Below are 9820 nucleotides of genomic sequence, written 5' to 3' on the forward strand. Positions count from 1 at the left end.
TTAAAAATGAAAACATTCACCTAACCATTTAAACACTGTAACATTTAAACACATAGCACTCTTGGTAGGAATAGCAATTATAGCTGCTGTTTATAAAAGCATCAAAGCTTTTTGCATCCCTAAAATTATTACAAATAAAATATGTTAGAATTTTAAAATTGTAAAACAATCTACTAACCATTTAAAGGCTATTGAGTTAAAATACCTAACTTTCAGTTAGGTATAACTTCTTACAAACAACATAAACACGTGCGATGACAAATGCTATAAACTACACTATTATTCGCACGATCATCAACAATTACAGTTCTGTGACTGTTCACACTAAAATACCTTGAAAGACTGAATATTCATCTAAACATTCAGGCATCTTGAAGTAGTATACCTAACATTCCGTTAGGTGTAAAAGATTGTAATATTACCAAGCGCTAAATTCTTGTTACTTATAACACATATAAGACTTACGTGTGTAGGTAAAATCTCACTCAAAGAAATTACAGTGAGGAAATCCTAATTCACTGGCTCTCAGCAGTGACAAGCTCTACTCCCAAAGTTGCAAACATACGTAAATCCAAATTGCCGGTTGCTGCTTCAACTTCCGGCTATGAGATCATTATGGCAAAAATGGAGCCGATATTCTTATTTCAACCTACTGTAGAAGATCGCCTCAGCCAACGTGAGGGACATTCCCTTAGACTATCTATCCCTCTAAAGTTTTCTTCAATTTCATCCTCTGCATACGACCTCTCCAAGAATTCCTGACAGTGCTGAATAGCAAGTTGTGACTTTTTGTAACTGACTTTTGAATTTAAAGAACAGTAAATGGTGTGCCATTACAGGCAGTCTTATTGAGTATACATGGACATTGCTTTTCAAGAGTCCTGCTTCTCCGTGCAACAGTTTTGACTTTTTAGAGTAATGAATTGACCTTGATCACTTCTTTGTTGATGCATAGTTTAAGATTATGTCTGTAGTAAATTCTAGACATACAATTTTGAAGAAAAGAGGGTCCTTAACGGCCTGGAATGTAAGGCATGGGTCCTTTTCTGTAAATAATTAGAATGAACACATCTCAAGTTGAATTTGGGATCCAAGCCCTTCAGTTTTTTTGATCATGAAGTGCTGTACTCTTTTACACTGAGCAAAATGATAGGCTTACAGAAACTGGATCATTGTTCTCAAGGACTGACCATTCTGTAAGGTCAAAAAGAGAATGTGAGCTACATCAAATACTTTTTACACTACCATGGTCAACTGCTGAACAAGGAAAACATTTCTATACATGAGTTTTCCATGCCCTTCATGATATTATCCAGTTTCATAGGTTGAAAGTTATAATAATGCCAGAAGGAAGTTCATATAATGGATTTAAAATATGAATTTATTGAGCATTTTTGGCCCTACAAAGGAGACTTCGTCCGAATAGTGTACACAAATAACAACCACCTATTTTTACAAACTAAGAAATGTTTTTGCTGGATAATTACCTAATAGGTGAATTAATTGACAAATTCAAACATTTAAAGTGTTCATACAAAAAATACCCCAAAAGACTACTCTAGTAACCATTCATTCACCCGAGCTGTAAGCACGCAATAAAATTCTGAATTAAAAGCCAATATGAACAACCTTACTAGACTTACTTTGTAAAAAATAAAATTACTAGCACAGTTATAATTTTCTAGCCCTCATTTTCACTATTGGTACAATACAGATGAATTAATTGAAACCTGGGGGAAAGGTGGTACATAACCTAAGATGTCAAGTGAGTTCCCAAGTTTCAAAAAGCACCTTACAATCACCTCCATGTGGACTTTGAATTACTTGTTCCAAAATTCCAAAATGGAATTTCTGAAAAGGGCCACAAACTAAAGTATGTTTATGCAAAACATTCTTTTCATTTTTGTTTTAAATATCATGAAGGTGCTCATAAATTTTGTTTTGAAACATCAACTTCATTCAGTTTTGCCCACATAAATGACAGAGCACTCAGAGCAAATAGAAATATAGATGACCCCCTTAGACAGACACTTCCCTTTGCATAGAAACACTCTAGACTTTAAAAAGTTCTCTATTAATAGACTTCCATCTTACAATATATACCTGCATTGATTACAGCACATGCAACTGGTGGTGTCTCCTTGTTGTTCTGTAAAGTCCCTACCTATATTGCTTTTATTTTCCAACAAAGTTTTAAAATTAGAGGCTGCCTTAAAATAAAAGTCGGTTCTGAGCCTAACAAATACTGGAGTGGCTTTAAAAATACTCCAGTTCTTCTTGACAATGTTCTTGAATTCAGTGGAGAACTTTTTGTATTGTACAATAAATGCATGTTTGTATTTATCCATCCTTTCAAACTGCCCATTCCCATCCAACCCGTTCCCAATAAGGGTTTATACTTACCTCCTATTCACTGAATACCTCCCTACAAAAATTAACTAAGTTCCCAAGATAACCTCTCACAATAAACATGTCCTTCAACAACTCTAGTTCTCCCCAGACATCTATGTGATGTGAGGTCATTCTTGCAACTCTAAGACATTGCCTTTTCACAAAACTTTTCATAGTTTCATAGCTTAGTACTAGGCTATCTGCCCTGGGGCATTTATAAGCCTAGCCATAGTGATGTGGCTTTCGCCACCCCATGTAATGGTACAAAAAGTGTACAGAATAGATTTAGAATACTGTGCCTCTGTCTAGTAGTGACACAGTGAAGACCCCCTTACATAATAGAATTAGTTTACTGTGCCTCTGTCTAGTAGTGATACAGAGATGACCCCTGGGGAAAACCTACGATCTCCCATCCACTCGTCAAGATTTCTCTTGAAGAGAGTCAGTGAGGGGCTCTGCCTAACATGAACTGGGATTCTGTTCCAGAGTATGGGAAGCCTCTAAGTTATGAATCTGTCCCTCCAGCATGTCCTATTCATATTTGTGCTGAGGTTTAAATCTTTAGCTCTCGTGGTTCTGATGGATTTGGATTTTTTGAGGTGGAGCATGTCCATCAATTCCTGATTGGACATGGCCTTGTACGTCAGGCACAGATCACCTCTGAGTAGGCGGTATGCTACTGAATAGAGCTGGAGTTTCTTTAGTCTGGCAGCATATGACATATGTTGGAGACCCGTGATCCTCTTGGTGAGGTACTTTTGGGGTCTCTCTAGCTGTTGCAAGTGCCGGGTGAGGTACATACCAAATGGGGTATTGTACTCAATCATGGGCCTGATAAGGGAGGAGTATAGGGGCACAATGACCTCCTTTGATCTGGATGTGAATCCCTTCATGATAAGGTGGGCAAGGTAGAAAGTCTTTCTAACCACTTTGGCAACGTGGGTGTCAAATGAGAGGTCGCTATCGACTTGGGTCCCCAGGTCTCTGATTACTTTTTCCGTACTCAGTGGGTTACTGTCTATGTGATAAATTGTGGGTACTTTGTTTTTCCCAAAGGGGATGACTATACATTTTTTGGCATTTAGTTTAAGGCCATGACTCCGGCACCAGTTGTCCATTTCAGTGAGGCCTTTCTGTAGGATGTATGTGTCAGCTGGTGTATTGACTATGGCGCCTAGTTTGCAGTCATCTGTGAACTTTATCAGCCACAACCCTCCCATGTTTGCTTTCACATCTGAGAAATAAATGCCAAACAAGAGGGGTCCCAGGACAGAGCCCTGCGGGACACCACTTGTGACTGGCTTTGAGTCTGACATGGCTCCAGCGATTTTGACTTTATGGGTTTGATCCTTTAGCCAGTTTTCAACCCATCTTGTGACATATGGATTTACATTTAAGCTGTTGAGCTTGTCTATGATGCCAGAGTGGGGTATTGTGTCGAAAGCTTTAGCCAAGTCCAGGTAGGCTGTATGGACTGCCTTGCCCTCATCAATGGCTCTAGTGACTGTTTTGAAAAAGTCAACCAGGTTCAAAAGGCAGGATCTGCCCTTTACAAAGCCGAACTGGATGGAATCAAGTGTCTGTAGGTCCCCAATTTCTCTGTTTATGAGTTCCATAATGATTCTTTCCATAGCTTTGTAGACCAGGCTGGTTAAGCTTATGGGGCGGTAGTTACCAGGGTCTGTAGAGGTGCCTCCTTTGTGGAGTGGGACTACTGTTGCTGTACGCCAGTGTTCAGGTACATATCCTGTAGTAAGGCTAAGGTTAAATAGCATTTTTATGTGCGGGTTTAGCTCCTCTTGGAGTTCACGTAGCATGCAACCCGGGATACCGTCAGGTCCCATTGATGCTGTGTTTTTAGCTTTGCTGAGGGCAGTTCTCACCTGGACATCTGAGATGACAGGGAGGTTACATTCAGCTGGGATAAGTATTTCTTTTTTTGGGGGTGAGGGAGGGGAGAAATTTGCACTGAACCTGTCTGCCAGAATGTTGGCAATATCTGTAGGTTCAGTGTATTTTTTGTCATTGTGAACTAACTCTGAACATATCTGAGGGTTTCCGCCCAGGTTTCTAACATAGCTGAAGAAGGCCTTGTGGTTATCGTTAGTGTTCATAGCGATTTTTCTCTCAAAGTTGGCCTTGGATGTTTTTATGAGAGAACGTAGCTTTCTACTAGTGCTGATCAGCGATGCCTTCTTTTTATGGGATTTTGCTCTGTCGTGCAGTAGCTTCCTTCTTTTGTTATACAATTTGTTTATGGCTGGGGTCCACCAGACAGGACGCCTGCCCTTGGTGGAGAGGGTCTTGGTTTTATTTGGGATTGCATGATCCATGCATTCTTGGAGATGTCCGTAGAAAGCATTTGTGAAGGATTCTGCATTGTGGGATGTGGTTTCCACTGGCCCAGTGGGCTTAAAGGATACTATCTCAGTTTTAAGAAGTGTAAAGTCGGCTTTTGAGAAGTTTTTCACTGTAGTCTTTTGTGTCGGGGGTGGAGGTGGGATATATATATCCAGGGTGATTAGTTTGTGGTCAGATCTCACTAGTGAGGGGTATACTTCCGGTGTGGAGCACTTTGTCCCCATGTTTGTGATGATCAGGTCTAGTATATTATCTCCCCTTGTGGGAGAGGTGACTAGCTGTTCCATTGCATTTGAATTTATGAATTCCAGGAACCTTTGGGCTAGGGTGTTTGGGCTAGAATAATGCACCCAGTCTATGTTAGGGTAGTTGAAGTCTCCCAATATGATGGTGTTTGGTGAGACATTCATATCCTCCAATGTCTTCAGGAAGGCTGAATGGAGTTCCTGAGATTGGGAGGGTGGTCTGTAACATGCTACCAGTTGTATATCAGTTTTGCCTACTGTTAGTTGCACCTGGATGGTCTCTGATGCTTCATGTGTTGCCACTAACCTGGAGGTGTGGGTGTCCTTGATGAATATGGACACTCCCCCTCCCTTTTTGGTTTGGCCCAAGTTTTGGGGCCAAAAAGCATGATATGAGGTATAGCCTGGTAGCACTGGGGTGCTCTCAGGAGCCTTGAACCAGGTTTCAGTTACTGCACAGACATCGATGTTCTGCATACTGAGGAGTGCTTCGAGAGCCTGCATCTTGAGATTTAGACTTCTGGCGTTGAGCAGCATTACCCTTAATTTTTTTCCATTTTAGTTTTCTAATGAGGTGGGTTTGTCTTTTGAGCCTTGCCTAAAAAAGGCACTATGGGGGAGGCAAGAGCCTTAGCCAATATTGGGAAGCTCAGTGGTGACAGATGCTAGCCATCCCTTGTGAAGCAGCATGGCTTGTCCAGCATGTCATCCCAAGCAGACAGACATTGGATCCCTCTAGAATGACACCAGTATTTGAGCCAATTATTAAAGCTGATCATCTTGTCTTTGTATTGTGGCATCCTTCTTGGTGAGGGCAAGATGCTGCTCAGGGTCATAGCAGCCTGAGCTACATAATCAGAGAGCTCCTCTATGTCTCTTTTCATGTAGTCCAGGGAGGTACGTCTCAGGTCATTCACACTGGCATGGACAATGACGGAGTCATATTTGTACTTGCTTTGGAGTGACCTGAGTACGTGTGTTATGTGGTGGATCCTAGCTCCCGATAGGCAGCTCACCGTTACCCTCTCCTTGTTCAGCCTGGCAAGCGGAACATCAGTGTGTCTGACTATAGGGTCACCTATTACTAGTGTATCAGGCATGGTGTTTGGCCTTAAGGGCTGTGATTGTTTTACACACTGATTTATTGAAGTATGTGTTGCATGTGTTATGTTTTCAGGTGGTGGATTTTTGGGTGTCTGCTTTGGGAGCCTCTGTTGTTTTGGTAAGTTTTTTGTTAGAACCTCCGAGTATGTCTTTGTGTTATTATGTGTTCGGTTTGCAGTTGTGGTAGGTCTATGTGGGACTGGGTTTGGTGTGTGTGTGGTTACCTTTTCCTCCTGTCTGGTCTTGCCAGTCCTGAGTTGAGAGAGTTCAGCCTCCAGTTTGGCTATATAGTTGCATCTCTCACATGTATTTGTGTTTGTTGGGAGGGGGAGAGGGTTGTCTGTGTACATGAGACAATTGTAGCATTGTCTCAAGATTCCCAGATTAACCAGCTGGACCGGAGAGGATGCTAGTAATCTACCACTCGACATGCTAAAATATTATAAGGGAGTGCTGTGCCTTTCTTCTGCAAAAGGGGATGACAACTAAAAAAGTGCAAGTATGAGTTGCAAAAAGTAGGTTTCATGTATATGTTAGATCTGAAACATTTATATGTTGAGATAATTTATCTTTACCTTCTTCAGTTTGTACAGAACTGACCTCAGCATGTAACCCGACATATATTATGACCTATTACACACCATTGATGCTAGAATATCAGAGTTACAAACCAAAAAAATACATTTGTAAGTGCCATGACATAAATCCACCTTTGCTCCCCCACCCCCAAAAGAAAATGTAATTGTACATAATGCAGGCTGCTACAATGTTTGAGCATCCTGAAATAGACTATTATATTGTACTGTAAAGCAAATGTAGTGTGTAGCAGATATATGGACAAAGGAATAGCCTTCCTTGTGTTTACAATGTTGTGCTCCTGTGCAGTTTCTCCACTGACATGGTTACTAACTGTGTAGATTCCAGACTGTCAGCACGATGAAGATGAGAATTAGTTAAAAGCTCATTGGAATTGCTGAATCCTCGAAAAGAGAAACCCTGCAGGGATGTTCACTTCATGTAGGCACTTCCACAATGTTTTTGGATATCAACAGTGAGTGATGATGTCAGGAGTGTGTGTCAGGCTACACTTTCAAAATTGTACAAGTCAGTCTGTGGAGGGTGAAAGTGCATTAAAGCTATGCACACATCACAGGTTGTCTGTCATCCTCGGAATTTTGTTGTAAAATGTGTCTCCTGTGCCCATGTCATATAAATTTTATACATTTTTTATGTCCTCGTTTGTGTGATAGTGCGCGTAGTGCACCTATGGGAAATGGAGGAATGAATGGCAGCTTTTGTTGTACTTATGTAAATAGTCCTTTTCACTAAGTCACTTAGATACATATGGTGGAGCTAGAGTGCAGATGGTCCTGGGTTCAAGTACAGGGTGGGAAACCTTTCCTTTTTATACTCAATGTTTGCACAATATCACGGGAATGGTAATTACAGTTTTGCAATACTTACCTTATTTATGTATAGCTGTGCAGCGGTGCACGGGGGTGCACCTATCACACTGATGAGCAAGCAGCAAGTGTGTGTAATAGATGCTAATTACAGTATAAGCAGGTGAATTCCAGTTTCATGAACCAATCCATCACGGTGCAGTTATTCAACATGCTATAAAGAATCCATGTAATATCCATTCTTGTTTTTCTTAACTACTTCAATACCATTGGAGTACACAAAAGGAAATTTTAGCACAATGTTAAGGGCTGCTGCAGCTTTGGTACATATTTATATGCTACAGGCTGAAGCCAATGCTGCTGCCTCTGTTGACATTAGGCCTGTGTTGAGAAGGAGAAGAGAGTTCAGGCTCAAGGTAACTTATCAGACACTACATGACCTGGAGATTGTAGAGCACTATGGGCTTGACAGGGACACCTTACAAGAACTCTTGTCAGCTCTGCCACTCTCATCTCAGAGCCAGAACCAGTTGAGGGCAACCCAATCCCACTGGAAATTAAGGTATGTGTAGCCCTTAGAATATTAGCTGCAGGTACTTTTCAAAGACTGACTGGGGACATGATGGGTGTATCACAGGCATCAGCATCCAAGATCCTCCACCAATTCCTGGATGCTATGCTCATACATTCCAATGAGCACATATGTTTTCCCCGTAGTTCTGAGTGGAGAGCTAGCAATATGCAACAGTTTTACTCTGTAGCACACTACCCTGAAGTACTGGGCACCATAGACTGCACTCATGTACACATCAAGGCACCACTTGTTGAGCAGGGTAGAATCTGCATGAACCAGAAGGGATACCACTCCATCAACTGCCAAGTCATGTGCAATGCCCAAGGAATAATCCTGAACATGTGTGCTGGCAACCCTGGCAGTTACCATGACTCCCATATCTGGCACACATCACAGCTGTATAAGATGTTTGCTAAGGGAGACATCCCACAGGGCCACTTACTGGGGGATGCTGGCTATGCACTGGAACCATGGATGATGACACCCATCAGAAGTGCACAGACACCCATGGAAGAATACCATAACAAAGCACATGCTCAAACCAGAAACATCATAGACCATGAGTTTCGGCTATTGAAGTCATGGTTCCAGTGCTTAGATACACATGGTGGAGCCCTGCAGTGTAATCCAGAGACATGCACATGTCTTCTATACTACACAATCTGATTTTGCAGAAACAGCTGCAGCAGGATCAGCTAGGGAAAGGGAAATGCAATCCCCCACCAATGCTTAGGTCACCACAGCCACAATTAAAGGAAGGCTCAGAGGGAGAACCACCAGCTGCTCTGCCTGCAGGTAGATGTAGGAGTGCTCAGTATGCCCTTGCTTTGGCTAAAAGACAACACATAGCAAATTCACTGACTAGCTAGGTGCCTAATACCTTTCTCCTACTCACACACATAGTGAAATTGATCCCAGGCAACTCACACAACCTGTCCTTCCTCGTGTACTGGCTGTGTACTGTTTACATCATACCGAGTTAGCCCTGAATTCAAAATGTGTCTACTGCTGCATTTGCAATTTAAGTTCTGAACTTAGAATGTAGTTTTTAAATAATATTATGGCATATCCTTGTATTTAGTAGTTTGGAACAGTAATTAAGAAAATAGTGCTGTGGATTTGTGCAAAAAGTACTTGAACATGACAGCAGAGAAACCTTTAGTTTTAGTTATATATGTCCATTAGAAAGTAACAGGCATCAGGTTTCAAAGAATCACACAGTCCTACCTCTGAAGTATACTGATGATCACTACATGACCTTATTTCTGTACCATACTGTTGTACTGGAAAATCTGTAAAGAGAGAAGTTAGACAGTAATGATACACATTGCAGCTTCTGACTTCACAACCTTCCCAAGATCAAACAGCAGACAGGAAGCTGAACTAGGAAAGTAAGAAGAGCATCATATCATTGTTGTGCCACAGCAATAAAAACTTTGCTTACCCACAAAAGAACAGGGTATGCTTGTTTGTGACATAACAGTACATGATCTCCCCCACCCCAAGATCAGTGTTGCCTTGCTTGTGCCATAACTGTAACTCAGCAACGGCCCCCCAAAAGAACAGTATATGACTGTTTATGCCACCCAATCTGGCCTTTACTTGCTGACAAATGCGTATCATATAACTTCCAGTTAATATCTGCACACATTTTAAGGCCAAGGATATTGAATACTTTACACTCTTGAATGTCTCAGAGTGCTGGTCAGATAACATGAAGTACCAAGAAACACAGACATGTA

This window comes from Protopterus annectens, chromosome 11.part0, assembly GCF_019279795.1.
Source record: "Protopterus annectens isolate FY-2018-M chromosome 11.part0, PAN1.0, whole genome shotgun sequence".
NCBI lineage: Eukaryota > Metazoa > Chordata > Ceratodontiformes > Protopteridae > Protopterus > Protopterus annectens.